The sequence below is a fragment of the Ranitomeya variabilis genome, chromosome 4 (assembly GCF_051348905.1).
Source record: "Ranitomeya variabilis isolate aRanVar5 chromosome 4, aRanVar5.hap1, whole genome shotgun sequence".
In the NCBI taxonomy this organism is placed as follows: domain Eukaryota; kingdom Metazoa; phylum Chordata; class Amphibia; order Anura; family Dendrobatidae; genus Ranitomeya; species Ranitomeya variabilis.
In genome coordinates, this window is record NC_135235.1 from 545,824,373 (window position 1) to 545,845,082 (window position 20,710).

Sequence of the window (20,710 nt, forward strand, 5' to 3'; positions counted from 1 at the left end):
AGGTCAGGGGGGTAGTTGTGGCTGAGGGTGGCAGTACTGTCACGCCATGGCCCTCTGTCACATAAACACATTGTCCCTTCTGTGGTTCACTTGATGGAAGGTCCTTTCCTTTATGCACCAGGTAATGACAGGCAGAGTCCAATTCCAGTTTCAACAAAAAATATTTAATCTGTCCATCCAGTTCAGTCACAGAAACAGCACAAGGTTCCTTACAGACCATCAACCTTCCGTTCCCTGTACTGTCCCTCACTTCTCCAGGAATATCGCAGAGTCGTACCATCACTTTCGGCACCGCAGCTTCCTGACTGGCCAGCCTAACTCGCTTCAGGAATTCTCCGTCCGTTTTGCCACGGACATTTAGGATAGTTCCCATGAAATTACAGTAGCTGCTACCATCTTGATGCTGCCCTGTATTCCTCCACCACCGTGTGACTATCAGCCCATAGGCCCTGGATGGCTGGGCTCCCCAGCTTGAATGTTATGGGACACAACTGTCCTGTCATGGCTCCCAGCCTTCTCTGACTAACTCCCAGGAAGCTCTCTAACTTACTCTCAATTTGCCCCTCCTAACTAACTAGTTCCTAGTTTTCCCCCCAGTGGGCTAAAACTATATCTCACACTTTTCCTACATCTACACAATACAGAAATATACAGGGATGAGAGAGAGACTCCAGAGTTGAAAATGCAGGAACGGGGCATGCTCAGTGCGAAAAAAAAAAACGGAATCGGAAGCCGGATCCAGTCAATAGACCACACGTTTCATCTGTTTATCACTGGAACCGTTGCTGGGCTTTTTTACGCCGGACAGAAAAAATGTTCATATGGACGTTTTCTCCGTCCGCCGGAAAATAAATTTTGGACGGATCCGGCAAAAAACAGATGAAATGTTTGGCCATCAGGCACAATCCAGCGCTAATACAACTCTATGTAAAAAAACGGATCAGGCGGAAAAAAAACATCCGTTTTTTTCAAAACTCGCCGGATTGTGCCTGACAGCAAAAACCTGATGTGTGAAAGTAGCCTTAGTGTAACATTCTGCTCAGACTGTATGAAGCCTACTGACAATTTTGCCATGACGTGGCAGTGGGCATCATACAGTCTGGTCAGAATGTTACACTAAGAACCTCATGTTCAGTTATAGATTTTTTTGCCTAGTGGCATTAGATCAATGTATGATTTTTTGGAGGAGCTATCCATGCTCTTTTTTTCAGCGTATTGGATTTTTAATTATTAGAGAAGATATGGCTGAACCTGCTCTTTTCAGTAGGACAGGCTGACCATCTATTGTTTATGGCAGCCTCCCCACTTTCCCCTAATAGATGATGTCTGGGGAAAAAGGGACTTTCAACATCCAATCTATTTTGTTGTTGGAAGACATAGGCCATGACTAGAAGTGTATGTCACTTTTCCCGTTCATGTGTATATAGGAGTGAAAGTGTATGGGAACCTTTAAAGTGGCAGTAACTCATAGCTTTAGGCTACGTTCACATTTGCGTTGCGTTGGGCGCAGCCGCGGCGACGCATGCGTCATGCGCCCCTATATTTAACATGGGGGCGCATGGACATGTGTTGTGTTGCGTTTTGTGACGCATGCGTTTTTTTGGCGCATGCGTCAGGGCGCAGAGGACGCAGCATGTTGCATTTTTTTTTGCGCTAAAAAAATGAACCCATGCGTCACAAAACTTTGAGATTGGTTTTGAGCCACATTCAGAGGGACCCCCTCTCACTTTTATCATAGTGACACAGAGAGCACCACAGTCCTGATATACGGTACTGTCAGAGATTCCCCACAGAAAGCTCACCGAAACATTGTGCTGCCTCTTTTATAGGCTGTATACTTTCATTCAGGTGTAACCAGGGCCGCCATCAGGGCAATGCTGCCTTTTCTGGTGTATGGGGCCTGGTGAGCATAAGCAAAGAGAGGGGCCTGAACTACTTCTGGTCACTAGGTTCCAGGGGCAAGGGTGGAATCATGGAATGGTAGAGTTGGAAGGGACCTCCTGGGTCATCTGGTTCAACCCCCTGCTGGTGGGTTGCGAAACACATCTTGTCAGCGAAGGGAGCTTTCCTGGAACTCTATGGCCATCAACATAATGGCAATGCATGCAGCTCAGAGCTCTCTCCACCTCTTCTGTGACGGCATCTTACGCAATGACATCATACGCTGGCACGTACGCACACTGGACACTGGAAGTGGAGCTGCAGGTGATCGTATGACAGGTAAGTATGAAAGACTTTTTCTTTAGTAAAAGGAATTAGATAGAGGTGGGTGGAGCAAATTATGCTGTATTGAGGGTGAGGTGAGGGAGCGCAAATAATGATGAATTGAGACTGGGAGGTGCAGGGTACAGCAAATGATTATGAATTGAGACCGGGGTATGGGGTACAGCAAATGATTATGAATGGACACCAAATAATGAATTAAGGGAGAGGTCCAGTTACTGTGCAGCGGGCATTATGTCACTTTTTTCTTCATCTAACACAGTGTAGAAGATGGGGAAAAAGTGGGGAATGTGATCTGGAAGTGGTGCTCTAGATAACTGTGTGTTATTTTCTGCAGAGACAAGTCCTGGCTGGAAGAAGTGATGGCAGTCTGCGCAGGATGAAGAAAAGTGAAGATGAAGGACTTCAACTAGAGATGTCACTAGTGAATCAGTGTGTTAACTGTACACTGACACTATACACTGTATACTATATACAGAGCTCCTGCGTATAACGTCACTGGTGATCACTGTATTACCTGTGTACTATACACCGTATACCATATACAGAGCTCTTGTGTATAATGTTACTGGTGAGTCACTGTAGTAGTATTCGGTCACTATGTAATGGTAATATGTGGTCTGGTCAGGGTGTGGTGGTATTTGTCCTTTATATGTAATGCAATCACTGTGTGGGGGTAATATGTGGTCTGATCATAGTGTGGTGATATTTGTTTTGTGTATGTGGTATTATTCAGTCTCTAAGTGGTGGTAATATGTGGTCCAGACATGATGTGACGGTATTGGTCCAATGTATGTGGTATTATTGATAATTTAAAAAAAAAAAAATGTATGTGACACATTCCCTTAAAGAAAATTAAGTAAAAATATATACTTAAAAGGAGTATTGGGTATTTTAACAAATGTTTAATAGGTTAGAGTGGAGTAGGGCTCTGCCAAAAGAGTCTACCTTGTCGTGGCGGCAGTCTTAAAAAATCTTTTGGCCAAATCAAAAGCTGATGGCACATCAAAACCCTGTCTTGGGCAGCTCATTCTCCAGACCTGAACCCCATTGAAAACCTCTGGAATGTAATCAAGAAGATGATGGATAGTCACAAGCCATCAAACAAAGAAGAACTGCTTACATTTTTTGCGCCAGAAACAGTGTGAAAGACTGGTGGAAAGCATGCCAAGACGCATGAAAGCTGTGATTAAAAATCATGGTTATTCCACAAAATATTGATTTCTGAATTCTTCCTGAGTTAAAACATTAGTATTGTTGCTTCTAAATGATTATGAACTTGTTTTCTTTGCATTATTTGATGTCTGAAAGCACTGTTTTTTTATTTTGACCATTTTTCTTTGTCAGAAAAAAAAAATACATTTATTGCTTGGAAAATTGGAGACATGGTGTCAGAAGTTTATAGACTAAAAGAGCAATTTACATTTTAGTCAAAAATATACCTATAAAGAGAAAAATCAAACAACATTTTGCTGTGGTCTATTAATTTTTGTCAAAGCTATATATGTATACGATGTTTGTTTGGAACTGTTAAAGGGAACCTGTCACCCCCAAAATGGAAGGTGAGCTAAGCCCACCAGCATCAGGGGCTTATCTACAGCATTCTGGAATGCTGTAGATAAGTCCCCCGATGTATCCTAAAAGATGAGAAAAAGAGGTTATATTATACTCACCCAGGGGCGGTCCCGGTCCGGTCCGGTTCTAGTCGGATGGGTTTCGCGGTACGGTCCGGCGCCTCCTATCTTCATCAGATGACGTCCTCTTCTTGTCTTCACGCTGCGGATCCGTGCTCAGGCGTACTTTGTCTGTCCTGTTGAGGGCAGAGCAAAGTACTGCAATGTGCAGGCGCCGGGCCTCTCTGACCTTTCCCGGCGCCTGCGCACTGCAGTACTTTGCGCTGCCCTCAACAGGGCAGATAAATTACGCCCTGCGCAGGAGCCGCAGCGTGAAGACCAGAAGAGGACGCCATATGATGAAGATAGGAGGCCCCGGACCAGAACCAGACCGGGACCGCCCCTGGGTGAGTATAATATAACCTCTTTCTCATCTTTTAGGATACATCAGGGGCTTATCTACAGCATTCCAGAATGCTGTAGATAAGCCCCTGATGCCGGTGGGCTTAGCTCACGTTCCATTTTGGGGTGACAGGTTCCCTTTAATGTGTAATTGGTGAGGATGTGGTGCAGAAGTGGAGTTTTTCCAAGAGCATGGGACTGTGGAAAGTTTGAGGGGGTGAAGGCAGAGCTGGGGTGGAGCAAGTGGGTTCAAAAAATTTGCCTGTATTGGGCCCTGAAATTCATGGTGGCAGCCCTGGGTGTAACACCGGCAGTGGGAGCTTTGTGTACACAGATTACTGCTACTGGGATTACACACTCACAGCAGCAGACATTAGTGCTTATTTTGCTGCACTGCCCTGGACAACAACTGCCAGCAGACTTTGAGCCTCTTTACATCCTGGCAGAGGAGGGGCTAGGAGAGGAAGTGCCTAACTGACAGAGCCAGTAGGAGGAGAAGGGAGGAGCTACATGTAGCTTAGGACAGGACAAGGAGCTGTGCATGATCCTCCATTGCAGACTGGTGAGTGCCTGACACTGGATAACAGAGAGCAGAGGCAGAGTGAGTGCAGACAGCCCAGCAGCTCAGTGTGTGAGGGGAGGAGATAATCCTACAGCTGGACAATGTCTGCAGACCAGTGGTTAGCAGATGTCCACCTAGCTTTCCTCAAAATTCTGCGATCCAATCCCTGTGTCCCAGGCATCTGCATGCAGCAGCCCCCAAGCTGGATTTCTGTATGACCCCAGACCGGCTAAATCAAGGAGTAGGTAGCTACTGCTGGGACTTGTGGTTCCACGTGCAAGGAGTTTGTAAGAAGAGCATCCAGGAAGAGGATTTTACTCTTACCGAGTTATTAAGTGCACCAGCAATTCCTGAAAGCGTGCCAACATCTGCAGAAACCAGGCCCCAACATTGGATTGTATTACTTGCAGTGCTACAGCCTTCTGTGTTAGGCTACGTTCACATTTGCGGTCAGCGCCGCAGCGGCGCCGCATGCGTCATGCGCCCCTATATTTAACATGGGGGCGCATGGACATGCGTTGTGCTGCGTTTTGCGCCGCATGGCCGCAAGCGTTGGACGCAAGAAACGCTTCAAGTTGCATTTTTTTTGCGTCCAACTTTCGGCCAAAAAGGACGCATGCGGCGCAAAACGCAGCGTTTTAGCGTGCGTTTTGCAGCGTTTTTGTTTGCGTTGTGCGCTGCGGCGCACAACGCAAATGTGAACGTAGCCTTATTGGTTAGGAGTGTGTTTGCTGTCACTTAAAGGAGACGTGTCATCCTTAACCGTGTGCCAGCAGCATAGGTAGAATTGGGGAATTTATGGTGTGATAACTCTACTGTTGTACCTCATAGGTATAGCCCTACGCTATTGCTGCATTCAGGCCTGCTGTGAAGCACATCCTTCAACTTGGAGAGTGTTGCATATCTGTTGTGTATGTGTGATATCATTGGTTTGCTCATACCTCCCAACTTTTGAAGAAGGCAAAGAGGGACAAAGGTAGCGGTAACACCCCTGACCACACCCATTTCACAACTAGTCACACCCATATCCACGCCCCAACCACACACATTTAGCACTGCTGATCACACTGTTTCATAAAGAATAATTATAAACATAAGAAGATATGGCCACACAGTGCTCCATACTGTATAATGACCACACAGAGATCCATACTGTATAATGGCTCCACATGATGCTCCATACTGTATAATGGCCCCATATGACGATGCCAGTGTACAGTCGGGGCTGTAGATGTGTCCCAGCAGCTCTGCGTACAATGCAGGAAAAGATTTCATCACCTATTGCTGTCCACACTGCTGCCTCACAGATCCTGTACATTGCAATGTAGCCCAGCTCTGCATGTACTCAGACATCACCACACTAACTACTGGCTCCACTCCATAACTGCTGTAGTATATAAAGGATCTATATATATATATATATATATATATATATATATATATATATATATATATATATATATATATATATATATATATATATATATATATATATATATATATACTGTGCCTATGACTAACAGGCTGCACTGGATTGCTCTAACTGCTGCCACTACTCCTGTTTATAATGCCTTGTACTGTAAGCACAGCAGAGCAGGGCCAGCAGCATGTAGGTGTGCAACACACACACACACACACACACACACACACACACACACACGTACCTCAGAATATCCTCTCTCACTCTCTGAACCACCGTCAGAATATACGGAGGGGGCGTGTCCTAATACAAGGGGGCGTGTTAGCTGCTTCTGCTGGCTGTGCAGGGAGAGGTAGAGTCCCGTGCGGGACTGCGGGGCACAGCCTCAAAATCGGGACAGTCCCACAGTATGAGGGACGGTTGGGAGCTATGGGTTTGCTGATCCTTGTTGTGCCTTCTGTCTGTTACACCTTTTAACCCCTGTACAATAAACCTGTTGGGTTGTTGTAATTTAATGTCTTGTCAGTGTGTACAGAGCATGGACAGGGGTTTCCCGAATTGACCCTTGACAGAAAGGAAGACAATCCTGCATTTCCTTAGCGCTCCCAGCAAGATTCAGGTTGAGGCACTATGCCTTATTGAGGTGAAAACTACTGGACACCCTACCCACAGATGTGGCCTAAAGGGATGTTACACAGGGGTTCCCTCTTTACCTCCATTTGGTATTCTTGCACCATGCACTCACCACAATATTGCATCCAGCTGTAAGCCCCCTCTAATTGGTATTATTATTATTATTTATTGTTATAGCGCCATTTATTCCATGGCGCTTTACATGTGAGGAGGGGTATACATAATAAAAACAAGTACAATAATCTTAAACAATACAAGTCATAACTGGTACAGGAGGAGTGAGGACCCTGCCCGCGAAGGCTCACAATCTACAAGGGATGGGTGAGGATACAGTAGGTGAGGATAGAGCTGGTCATACAGCGGTTTGGTTGATCGGTGGTTACTGCAGGTTGTAGGCTTGTCGGAAGAGGTGGGTCTTCAGGTTCTTTTTGAAGATTTCGATGGTAGGCGAGAGTCTGATGTGTTGTGGTAGAGGGTTCCAGAGTAGGGGTGATATGCGAGAGAAATCTTGTATGCGATTGTGGGAAGAGGAGATAAGAGGGGAGTACAGGAGGAGATCTTGTGAGGATCGGAGGTTGCGTGTAGGTAAGTACCGGGAGACGAGGTCACAGATGTATGGAGGAGACAGGTTGTGGATGGCTTTGTATGTCATGGTTAGGGTTTTGTCCTGGAGTCTCTGGGCAATGGGGAGCCAGTGGAGGGATTGACAGAGGGGAGAGGCCGGGGAATAGCAGGGGGACAGGTGGATTAGTCGGGCAGCAGAGTTTAGAATAGATTGGAGGGGTGCGAGCGTGTTCGAGGGGAGGCCGCAGAGCAGGAGGTTGCAGTAGTCAAGGCGAGAGATGATGAGGGCATGGACTAGGGTTTTTGCAGATTCTTGGTTGAGGAATGAACGGATTCATGAAATATTTTTGAGTTGAAGTCGGCAGGAAGTGGAAAGGGCTTGGATATGTGGTTTGAAGGAGAGATCAGCGTCAAGGATTACCCCGAGGCAGCGAGCTTGTGGGAGTGGGGAGAGTGGGCAGCCATTTACTGTAATGGTTAGGTTCGTTGGGGGGGTCGCGTGAGATGGGGGAAAGATGATGAATTCTGTTTTGTCCATGTTAAGTTTCAGAAATCTAGCGGAGAAAAAGGATGAAATAGTGGACAGACATTGAGGGATTCTGGTTAGTAGGGAGGTGATATCTGGTCCAGAGATGCAGATCTGTGTGTCATCAGCATAGAGGTGATACTGAAAGCCATGAGATTCTATGAGCTGTCCCAGGCCAAAGGTGTAAATGGAGAAGAGCAGGGGCCCAAGGACTGAACCTTGCGGGACTCCAACAGATAGGGGGCGAGGTGAGGAGGTGGTGTGTGAGTGGGAGACGCTGAATGTCCGGACTGTTAGGTATGATGAGATCCAGGATAGGGCCAAGTCTCTGATGCCAAGGGATGAGAATATATGTGCATCCAGATCTTCTCTTCTGTGCACGAATACTCACAAAAGTCACCATCTGGAGACCTTTTCTTCATAATTGAGTGCTAAGCCTGGTTTTAACACACCAAACTGGCAGACCACCACAAGTCACACAACATTGACCCCCAAGCCACAGCTTGGGGACCATTGGCTTAGGGTATTCCTAAAATCTCTCAACCATCTTTTATGTAAGCGACCACATGAGTGGAGCGCAGTGTGAGGGACACATATTATAAATGCACAGCATTATTGGATCCACAGAGGAGATAATTCCTCTACTTTGAATCTTGGCACCGAGGGAATTTGCATTAAATTAATTTCCTTACATCCGTTGATCTTCTGTTCTGATGATCTGATTATAGATACACCACTGAGTCCTTGTTTTATTAGGGGGAGATGTTGCTGAGATGGTTACTGAAATCTTAATTTTCTGTCCTTTTATATATGTCACTTATGTATTGCCGTCTCGTATTTATTATGTTTACTGGATTTCTTTACAGCGGATATACTCGCATATTGAATGTTTGGACAACTGCTTAGCTCCACATCTTCAGATCTGTTTGCTGAATTTAATGACCATGTTCCTTCTTTATTCTCATCATGTTATAACTTTATCAAGTTGAGCTTTCACATTAGTGTGCGGGAGAATCTCGCAATCAGTCTCCATGACTACCAAGAAGCTTCCAGACTGACGGAGAAAAGTCATGATTGAGTCTTTACTGATATGTGTCTACGTTTGGAAACCTTTCATGAAAGGTTATTTTAGTGCATCTGGCCTAATAACTATAGTCAAAATTAACTGTAGTCAAAATGAACAGAAAGGTCCCTTGGTATCCATAATTCGCTAATATTAAGCTATAAATGGGCTATTCATGGGAAGCCAAGACTTTGTTTCAGAAAGGTCGATGGTTGGGGCTATGGAAAAAAAGAGGAAACTGTTGAGAAGTGGTAGGTTGGGACTTCCACGTGTTGGTTGTTTACTACTGATGAAAGCCACGTTGTTCATCCAATGATCATGGCACCCAATAAGAGTGATAGTCCCAGGAGGGAGATCCTGTTATAAGTAGGGAACAATGGAATTTTAGAAGTTTCAGTAAAGGAAAATGCCCATCTTCAATAACGTAATTAAAAATGGAGGTCTTAAGGCCCCGTCTCACATAGCGATTTACCAACGATCACGACCAGCGATACGACCTGGCCGTGATCGTTGGCAAGTCGTACAGACAGCTCTCTCCAGCGACCAACGATCAGGGGAACGACTTCGGCATCGTTGAAACTGTCTTCAACGATGCCGAAGTCCCCCTGCAGCACCCGGGTAACCAGGGTAAACATCGGGTTACTAAGCGCAGGGCCGCGCTTAGTAACCCGATGTTTACCCTGGTTACCAGCGTAAATGTAAAAAAAACCAAACAGTACATACTCACCATCTGATGTCCGTCAGGTCCCTTGCCGTCTGCTTCCTGCTCTGACAGTGCCGCCGTACAGTGAGAGCAGAGCGCAGCGGTGACGTCACCGCTGTGCTGTGCTCTCACTGTACGGCCGGATCTTAGTCAGAGCAGGAAGCAGACGGCAAGGGACCTGACGGACATCAGATGGTGAGTATGTACTGTTTGTTTTTTTTTACATTTACGCTGGTAACCAGGGTAAACATCAGGTTACTAAGTGCGGCCCTGCGCTTAGTAACCCGATGTTTACCCTGGTTACCAGTGAAGACATCGCTGGATCGGTGTCACACACACCGATTCAGCGATGTCAGCGGGACCTCAACGACCAAAAAAAGGTCCAGGCCATTCCGACACGACCAGCGATCTCACAGCAGGGGCCTGGTCGCTGGTACGTGTCACACATAGCGAGATCGCTACTGAGGTCGCTGTTGCGTCACAAAACTTGTGACTCAGCAGCGATCTCGCTAGCGATCTCGCTATGTGAGACGGGGCCTTGTCTATTTCACAGGCTGACCAGCGGCATAATCAGACCAACAATTGGTAAACTTTTATCCTTTGACGTTCGTTTGAATGCCTGTTTGCAAAGGCAGTCCAAAGTAAATGATGTGCACATTGTATTCATGCAGCGCAAGTCCTGTTTGCATGGGATGCTGCACCACCGAGAGCGATGATCTTTTATGCTGCATAAAAGATCATTTCACCCGATAAATAAGCAATTTGATCTTTCATTGGGTGTCGTCAGCCTGTTTACACTGCAAGATAATTGTGAAATGAGCATTTTAATAATAACGCTTGTTCACGATTTTCTTGCAGTATAAATGTCCCATTAGATCTAAAGAAAATCCAAAGAGTATACGATACCACTATAATTGATAAAAAAAACCTTTTATAGGTACACAATTGAGCCATGTTCTTAAAGGAATTGTTTGAATACTGTAATCCTTTCTTCATTTTCTTTATTAGAAAGACCACTCAATAGTGTCCTGATGCTAGGACCTCCAGTGATCAGCTGTAATCTTTGAAGGACATGCTAGCAAGTTTTTAGTTTACTTGCAGCACCACGACAAGTGAAACTAAACATTATACTGTTCCATTTCGTTCAATGGGCTGTTGATGTACTATACAGACCTGTTAGGTCCTCCAACATGGAAGACATTCTTTGTAATCCTCTTTATATCTAAGCGATGAGGGTCCTAAACTCCCACCCTCCAGCTCATAACAACTTCATACATAAATTCTAGGGTTAGTCTTGCCGATAGCAGATAAAAAAAACAGTAATTAGTTACAAGCAAGTCAATTGGTTATTTAATAGGGCAGCTTGTTCTTGGGGCATTTACCATTAAGATGGGCTAGTAGTCAAGAACAGGTGTTACTATGGACACTTCTTCCCCCATTATTGGCGTATCTAAATTGGCATTAAACTAAACACCCTTGAATTTACTAGGAAATGTGCAAATCAATTTGAGGCTATTTGAATTTGTAATGAATTATAGGAAATTTGGTGGACCCTGCAGATTTGAACAATTTGAGATTTGATTTGCACAAATCACCCAAAAAAATACTCACCAGCATTTTACACACAGTAGAAGATTTTGTGAGTGATAAAAGGCTCAAATGACCTAAGGTGCGACTCTGCGACCTTCCCACCTAATAAGAGCCTGCAACTATAACATCGCATGATATAGCACAGCTAATCTGGTGGGGCTAATCAGAGCCTGTATAAAAGCCAATGGAGGAAATGAAGCAGCTATTTTGTAGTGAATCTGTATAGTGAGAGAACATCACAGCTCAGCAATATAGAAACATTTAAAACACTGATTAAACATTACAGATAGTAATGTTATGCCACGTATATGTTTCAGGATGAATTCAATGGCATAAACAGAGAACTTGGCGACTTGTCTGCTATGATTGGTTATAAAATGTTTTGATGCATTCAATACATTATGGTTAGATGGATGTACGATGTCATATTATTATTATTATTTATTTATATAGCACCATTCCTTTCATGGTGCTGTACATGAGAAAGGGGTTACAAACAGAGTTATAGATATCGTATACAGTAAATGAATTTACAACGACAGACTGGTACAGAGGGGAGAGGACCCTGTCCTTGCAGACTTACATTCTATGGGAATATAAATTTTCTCTAATTCTAGATTTGAGATTTCTGGTAGTAGAACGAATATGCTTCAAATTACAATCCTTGCATTTTATTCTCTTTAACACAAATATAGCCTTAGGGTGCTTTCCCACTGCTCTTTGCCAACGTTCAGTGGTCTCATCAGCCCTTACGTCCGAACCCCCCCAATTCAGGCATATCCACTAAGGGAGCCATTGACTAGAATGGTGCCGAGAGAGTCAACTTGTTTTCTGTCATGCATAATTTTTGGGAGGATACGTCTACTGAAGGTGAACACACAGACACAGTCTACTACATTTGATTGTCCGCCTCCAGGAGGTGTATACGTCCGAAAATGATGCATGTCAGAGCACACGTTCACTCTGCCAGCACCATTATAGTCTATGGCCCCTTCAGTTGGCGCATTCGCCTGAATCCTGTTTTGCGGGTGGATTCGGACATATCACCCTAAAGCTATGTTTGCGTTAAGACAATAAAAAGTGTTTAATGTAGTATTAAGAGACCTCAGAGTGTTACACATGTATTTTCAGGGCATTTGGAGACAAGTCGATTCTCTGTGAAATACTTTTTTGGTAAAAATTCAACAAAGCTGGTGAGTTTGAATTTCAAAACAGGCGCTAATCTCTTGCATATTGTAGCGCCCGCATCTTTGCCTGCAGTCCCTCTCTCCCTGCAGAGACACCTGCGTACTCACCACCAAGGCTCCCGTCCTGCTCCTTCCGGGTCTGCTGCTGCCCGAGGGTCAGGTCTCCAGGCACTGTGCTTAGAGCGCACGCACACACTTCCTCTTCCTTAAAGGGGCCACGGATGTTCCTCTAAAGTGTCCAAAGCCAAGAGCTGGAGGTTACTTACTATTTAATCCGCCTCCTCCAACATGGAGGTGCCTATGCAATGTTGTGAATTTGTTCCTAACACGCTTGTCAGTTCTCAGGTCCCAGTACTTGTATCCTAACCTGCTGCACCCACCATTGCTTTCCTCAACGCCAGCTCAGCCAGCTGCACCAGCCAGTGCTTTCCTCAGTGGCAGCCGAGCCTGCTGCACCCGCCAGTGCTCATCTCTCCGTCAGACTGTCCTGTCTGCACTTGCAGTTCCTGTCATCTCTGCCTGCCTGCATTTGTTGAACATTCCCTTGGGCCATCTCAGCTACCCGTTCCTGGGGGTCAGCTGCCATCTACCCAAGGTCCTGGCATAGCACCTGGATCACCTCCCTTGTCTCTCCATGGTTTTGTTAGCTGCTGCATGTCTGTGGTCAGATTGGATGAGGCTCCTAGTCACGCCCCTCCAGGTCTTCCTTTTGGTTTTGGCACAGTGGTTCCACCATCCAGCCCATTAGTTTTCACAAGCCATAGAATCCGCTGGCTCCAAGGTGTCTTCCATCTCGGACCTATACCAGGAGGTCTCCTGCCAGAAGGATCAGCAGGACAAGATTCTATTCTATCTACTGTCTGTGAATACCTGTCTTGATATTCAGGCAATACCGGCCGCTTCTACACCCTCTCAGACGGCAGTTACCACCACGGTGACCCACCAGGCAGCCAGTTATGCACCAGGTTTCAGACCTCATCTATCAGCTCCCCCACGCTTTGGCGGAGATCCCGCCCTGTGTCGGGGATTCATTAACGGTGCACGCTGCACTTCGAACTCCTGGCTCATCAGTTCACCTCGGATCGAGCCAAAGTGGCCTTCATAATGTCACTTCCAATTGGTGAGGCCCTAGCATGGCTCAATCCTCTGTGGGAAAGAGGGGATCCGTTAATGACAAACCTACCGTCCTTCTTGGAAGCCTTTCTTAAGGTCTTCGACGAGTCCGGTCGCATTTCTTCTGCAGCCTCTTCTCTGCTCCGGTTACGCCAAGGTAACCCCTCTGTGAGCCAGTATGCTGTCCGTTTTTGTACCTTGTTTTTGGAACTCGCTTGGAACAATGAGGCTCTGGTGGCAACCTTCTGGGAGGGCCTCTCCGGGTGAATCAAGGACAAACTGGCTGGCCGCGAGATACCCACCTCTCTGGATGACCTGGTGTCTCTAGCAAACCGAATTGACATTAGGTTCCAGGAACGTACAAAGAGGTGAACCGCGAGAAAAGATCAGTACACCTGGCTCCCATTTTTCAAGGACTGATCATTAAGCAAGTTCCCACTGCAATTTCTTCACTTGAACCTATGCAGATTGTCCAGGTAAAGCTATCCAAGCACCGCCAAGTGGTTTGTTGGGCTAAAGGGACTTGCTTCTACTGCGGGAGCTCCGAACACTTTATTCGTTCCTGCCTGAATTGGCCCATCTGGACTCCACGGGTAACTTTGTTCAACAGGCTGTGGTCGAGCGGTATAAGATTCTGATCCTATGTCTACTGGATCCTTTGGTGATTTCTTCAGTGGATGGAAAGCCTCTTCCCGATACCATCCAGTTAATCACAGAGCCCGTGGAGCTTCAGGTGGGGATGCTGCACTCGGAGAAGGTTTGTCTTCATGTGCTGCCTGGTCTATCTTATCCTGTACTTCTAGGTCTCCCGTGGTTGCAAAAACATGAACCTGTTCTGGACTGGAGGTCTGGAGAAGTACTCCGTTGGGGCTCAGGATCTCATGAAATGTGTCTGGCTCCTGTTCATCCTGTCCGGTCTCCTACTTCTCCTACTAAATTACCTGGCCTGCCCGCGGCATATTGGACGTATGCGGATGTCTTCGTCAAGAAGGAGGCCTTGCCACCTCATAGGCCGTATGACTGCCCGATTGACCTCCTGCCAGGTACCTCACCTCCACGAGGCTGAATCTACCCCCTGTACCAGGCCGAGACTCGTGCTATGTCCGAGTATATAGAAGAGAACCTCACTAGGGGATTTATCCGGTAATCCTCATCTCCAGCCGGAGCTGAGTTCTTCTTTGTGAAGGATGGCTCTCTGTGACCCTGCACTGACTACACGGGCCTTAACCAAATCACCGTAAATAAGTACCCCCTACCCCCGATCTCTGAGCTGTTTGATCGCCTGAAAGGTTCCAGAATCTTCACGAAGCTTGACCTATGAGGGGCATACAACATGGTTTGAAATTTCCAGGGAGACGAGTGGAAAAAGGCTTTCAACAACCGCAATGGCCATTACGAGTATCGTGTTATGCTGATTGAACTCTGTAATGCCCCAGCCATCTTCCAAGAACTGGTGAACGACATATTTCGTGACCTGCTCTATACATGTGTGATAGTATACATGGACGACATCTTGGTATTCTCTCCTGATCTGCCAAAACACAGGAGGGACGTTCGCCAGGTTCTACTAAGATTAAGAACTAATCGTCTCTATGCCAAATATGAAAAGTGCGTCTTCAAAGAGTCCTCTCATGCGTTTCTGGGATATATCATTTCTGAGACCGATCTAAAGATGGATCCTGAGAAGGTATCTGTCGTCATGAAGTGACCCCGTCCAGAAGGTCTTAAGGCTATCCAGCGGTTTCTCGGGTTTGCGAATTATTATCACCAATTTATTTTGCATTTTTCTTCCCGGACTGCACCTATTTCTGCCCTGACCCGCAAAGGAGCCAATCATAAGGAACGAACTCCTGAAGCAGAAGACACCTTTGTATCCCTCAAGCAGACATTCCCCTCAGCTTTGGTGCTGCATCGCCCAAACCATAAGAAGCAGTTCTTCCTGGAGGTGGATGCATCTTCCACAGGGTCCGGAGCCGTTCTCGCTCAGAAGTCTTCATCCGGTCACATGGTGTCCTGCAGTTTTTTCTCTAAACTTTTCTCGGCACCAGAACGAAATTACTCTATTGGCAATAGAGGACTGCTTGTGATCAAGCTGGCTGTGGAAAAGTGGTACTTGCTGGAAGGAGTGTTGCACCCAGTGGTAATTTACACTACCACAAGAATCTGGCTTATCTGCAGTCTGCTCAGTGGCTTAACCCCCATCAAGCCAGGTGGTCTTTGTTCTTCGCTCGCTTCAACTTCACACTCCACTTTCGGCCAGCTGTCAAAAACGTTAAGACGGACGCACTCTCCAGGTCCTTCCAGGCTTCCGACCAGGAGGAGGAGCTTAAACATATCATCAAGCCCTCCAAAATAACCACAGTCGCTCCGCTAGACTTATCTCGTCTACTCGCTGGTAAGACGTGGCTGAACCTGACAGGAAGCAGGGACATTCTTCTAAGGTGGCAGGCCATATCAGGCAGAAGAAGACAACTCTGTATTTCTCGACACTATTGGTGGCCGACACTGCGCAAAGATGTTGAGAGTTTCATCTCCGCTTGTCCCACGTGGGTCCGAATTAAGACTCCCAAACAGCTTCTGACCATTCGGTTGCTTCCCTTGCCTGTGCCATCTGCTCCCTGGCAGCATATCTCCATGGATTTCATCACGGATCTGCCAGAGTTGGCTGGATGTACCGTCATTTGGGTGGTAGTGGATCATTTCTCCAGGATGACTCATTTCATCCTGGTCTTCCATCTGTGCAAGTACTGGCAAAAGAATTCATTCTTCAGATTTTTCATCCCCATAGTCTACTGTTTCACATAGTTTCCAATAAAGATGTCCAGTTTACCTCTCGCTTCTGGAGAGCCACCTGTAAGCTACTAGATGTTACTTTGGATTTCTCATCTTCTTACCATCCTCAGTCCAATGGCCAAGTTGAACGAGTCAACCAGATCCTGACTAATTTTCTCCTGCATTTTGTCAATGCTCACCACAGTGACTGGGCTGAGCTCCTCCCTTGGGCTTCATTCTCTTACAATAACCATGTGAGCGTGTCTTCGGCCAAATCTTCATTTTTTGTGGTCTACAGTCAACACCCCAAAGTGCTGTTCCCTGAGGCTGTCGCCTCCGATATTCCTGCTGCCAATTCCCTCGTCAAGAACTTTTGAGATCTGGGAGACCACCAAAGCATCCTTCGTGAAATCCACCCGAACGGATGAAAAGACATGCGGATAAGAGACGTCTGGACTCAATTCTGTTTCATCCTGAAGATAAGGTCTTGCTATCATCTAAGTATATCCGCCTCAAGATACCATGTTATAAATTGGGTCCTGGTTTCATTGGCCCCTCTAAAGTGTCCCCAGCCAAGAGCTGGAGGTTACTTACTATTGAACCTGCCTCCTCCAACATGGAGGTGCCTGTGTATGGAGGTGCCTTTGCAATGTTGTGAGTTTGTTCCTAACACGCTTGTCAGTTCTCAGGTCCCAGTACTTGTATCCTAGCCTTCTTCACCCACCAGTGCTTTCCTGAACGACAGTCAAGCCAGCTCCACCCACCAGTGCTTTCCTCAACAGCAGCCAAGCCAGCTGCACCCGCCAGTGCTTTCCTCAATGGCAGCCGATCCAACTGCACTAGCCAGTGCTTTCCTCAACAGCAGCCGAGCCTGCTGCACCCACCAGTGCTCACCTCCACAGCAGCCGAGCCAGCTGCACCTGCCAGTGTTCATCTCTCTGTCAGACTGACCTGTCTGCACCTGCGGTTTCTGTCATCTTCTCTTCCTACCTGCATCTGTTGGACATTCCCTTGGGCCATCCAAGATACCTGTTCATAGGGGTCAGCTGCCATCTACCCAAGGTCAGTCCTGGAGTAGCACCTGGATCACCTCCCTTGTCTCTCCATGGACTGTGGTGTCGTTAGCTGCTGCATGTCTGTGGTCAGATTGGATGAGGCTCCTAGTCACGCCCCTCCAGGTCTTCCTTGGGCTTTGGCACAGTGGTTCCACCACCCAGCCCGTTACACATATCCTAGAAAAAAATCTTTAATAGCTAATAAACTGTACATATACCAAGGCAGATGTGTTATGTTAGATGCATAGAATCATAGAATGGTACAGTTGGAAGGGACCTCCCACGTCATCATGTCCAACCCCCTGCTCAATGCAGGATTCACTAGACCATCTCAGACAGATGTCTGTCCAGCCTCGTTTTGAAAACTTCCATTGATGGAGAACTCATCATCATCTCTAGTGGCAGCCTGTTCCACTCATTGATCACTCTCACTGTCAAAAAGTTTTTTTTTTTCTAATATCTAATCTGCATCTTCTCCCTTTTCTATTTCATTCCATTACTTCTCGTGTTTCCATGTGTAAATGAAAATAATGATGATCCCTCGACACTGTGACATCCCATCAGATATTTGTAGACGGCTATTAAGTTTCCTCTTAGCCTTCTTTTTTGCAGGTCCTTTAACTGTTCCTCGTACGACATACTTTGCAGTCCGCTCACCATCCTGGTAGCTCTTCTCTGAATCCTTTCTCTGTCTTCTCTAGTGTTAGCTATCCCTCCTAGCTTTGTCTGCAAATTTGATTAGTTTACCTTCAGTTCCCTTATCTAGATCATTTATAAAAATGTTGAACAACACTTGGGACAGGACAGAGCCTGGAAAATGTGTATTTGTTGGGCACTTACCTCAATCAGTTAGGCCTCATTCACATGTCAGTATTTTTGCATCAGTGTGGGTATGCCAAAACCAACAATGGAACTTACAGAGAAAAACTATAATTGAAAGACTGACACCTGTTGTGCATCTTGTAGACACTCCTGGTTTTGGCATACAAATACTGATGAAATACTGATGCAAAAATACTGACATGTGAATGAGGCCTAACTTACATATTTACAGTAATTAAAATCTTACTTAATTTAGTGATTCCGTTACATGTTTGGATTCATCATACATTTGTGTATCTAATTTTTTTTTTATCTATGTGCACACTAAAGTTCTGAAAATATATTTTTTAATTGTTTGCATCGCTATTAGTGATGAGTGAACGTGCTTGGATAAAATGTTGTCCTAGCATGCTCAGGTGCTAATCGAGTGTCTTTGGCATGCTCAAAAAGTATGTTTGAGTCCCCACTGCTGCATGTCTCGAGGCTGCACATGCAAAGAATGCCTTTTTTTGTTAGACCATCCCTGCATGCGTTGCCGCTGTCAAACAGCCACGAGACATGCAGCCACAGGGACTGAAACCTATGTTCCAAGCACGCCGAGGACACTCGGTTAGCACCCGAGCATGCTTGGATAATATTTTATTCACTCATCACTGATCGCTATCTAAAGGATAAGGATAGGTTAATTCCAGCACATAAAAAATATGTATTACATGGAAGAAAATGGAAAAATGAAATTATTTACTCTCTATACACTGTTAAAGAACACAATGCCAGTGTTAAAACACTATGCCATTTTATGCTATGAGAATATTGTTGCCCATTTCCTCTATTAAATTACAGCACAAATTTGGTGATGGGATAAAAAATTAACTGGTTGCTATAGGGAACTTTATAAACCTTTTCCAATTATTGCATGTTAAAAAAATTAAAATACAAATTTTACAGTTGTTGCAGTACCACTATTGGCTACTAGGTGGCAGTAGCTAACCCATAAATACCTAAATCAATCGTTTTGTTGTGGATTTTCCATTTACAAAATTACTTCATAGAATATATGGGGGGGTCATACAAATTGTCAATATTTGCCGCAGTCCACAGTGTGGGGCACAATCACACTACCACTTCATCAGAAATGTTGCACAATTAACTAAAAATGTGGCTAAACATTTTTTGAGGGCTAAAAATTGAGGGATTTTTAAAAATTACCATGGCGCTATTGACCATTTCAGCTCTCTTAGATACCTTAATAACAGCATGCAAGCTATTTTTTAAATTTTAACATACTGCGAATATACATTTTTAATAAAAAAAGTGGAAAATCTTTTACGCCCTTTGATAGATTTATAAATGTTCAAAAAACTGTTAAAAAATGCGTTTCATTAGCGTTATAGATTTTTTTGCCAATAAAAATGAATTATGATAGAATGTTTAAAGTAAGACTGCCAGGCATCGTTCACACCACCCCAAAATTGATGCATTGATGTGGCACATTTGCTGCTAATGCGTAACCCTGATAACAGATCATGAACATCGTTATCTTACCACAGTGGCACTGATTTCGGAGTATGTATGCACATATTTCAAGACCCAAATGCAAAATTTGTACCAAGGTCTCACTTACATTATTATCTTCTTTACAGAAGACCTGACTGTCACCAAGTCAAAAGTGGCCAATGTTTGCCCTTATTTAATTCTCCCTGCTCCCCTGAACATTCAGCTTCTTTTTTTTTTTATATCCACCATGCGGTTCCAGAGGGGCGGAGTTCATATGCTAATAATGCACAGCAGCTTAAAGACACGCCCCTGAGAAACCTCTAAACCACACCCCCTTAATAAAGGCCATAAAAATGATCACTAACTAAAAAGGCCCATTTCGAATGAACCGTATGGAGGATTAAAAAACCCCCGACATGGAATACTCAGAGAAGCAGTGGAAATTAAATAACAGCAAAAAGTGCCAACTTTTTACCTGGTGATGGGTCCCCTTTAAGGATGAAGGGCACTTGTGTCCCATCGGGCACCAGCTCCGGCAGTGATTGCTACATTTTTACCCCCCTATAGATACATCCATGAGTCTATAGCAGATTTTTTTGCCAAGGTACTATTTTCAGAAGAAAGGTTATGGAGGAATTCTGGGTTAAAAGGTTTCTCTTATTTGCCGCATATATCGCTATTGATGGAGGTTTCTTTCTATCACCATTCTTTTCATTAATACTGATAGTTTCTGGACTTTACCCTGTCTGTGAGAATATTCTCTTTATGACAGAGGTATGCTAGTTTGATAGGGTATAATAAAGACTAAATTAGCATAATTAATATATGTCTGAGGATACTTTGAATGGATTCTTACCTGTATTAATTTTTATGTGGGAGGCGCATTATTATTATTTTTTTAATATTCATTAACCCATATTTCCCCAAAACTAGAACACCATTATGCAAAATAAGGGACCTGAAGA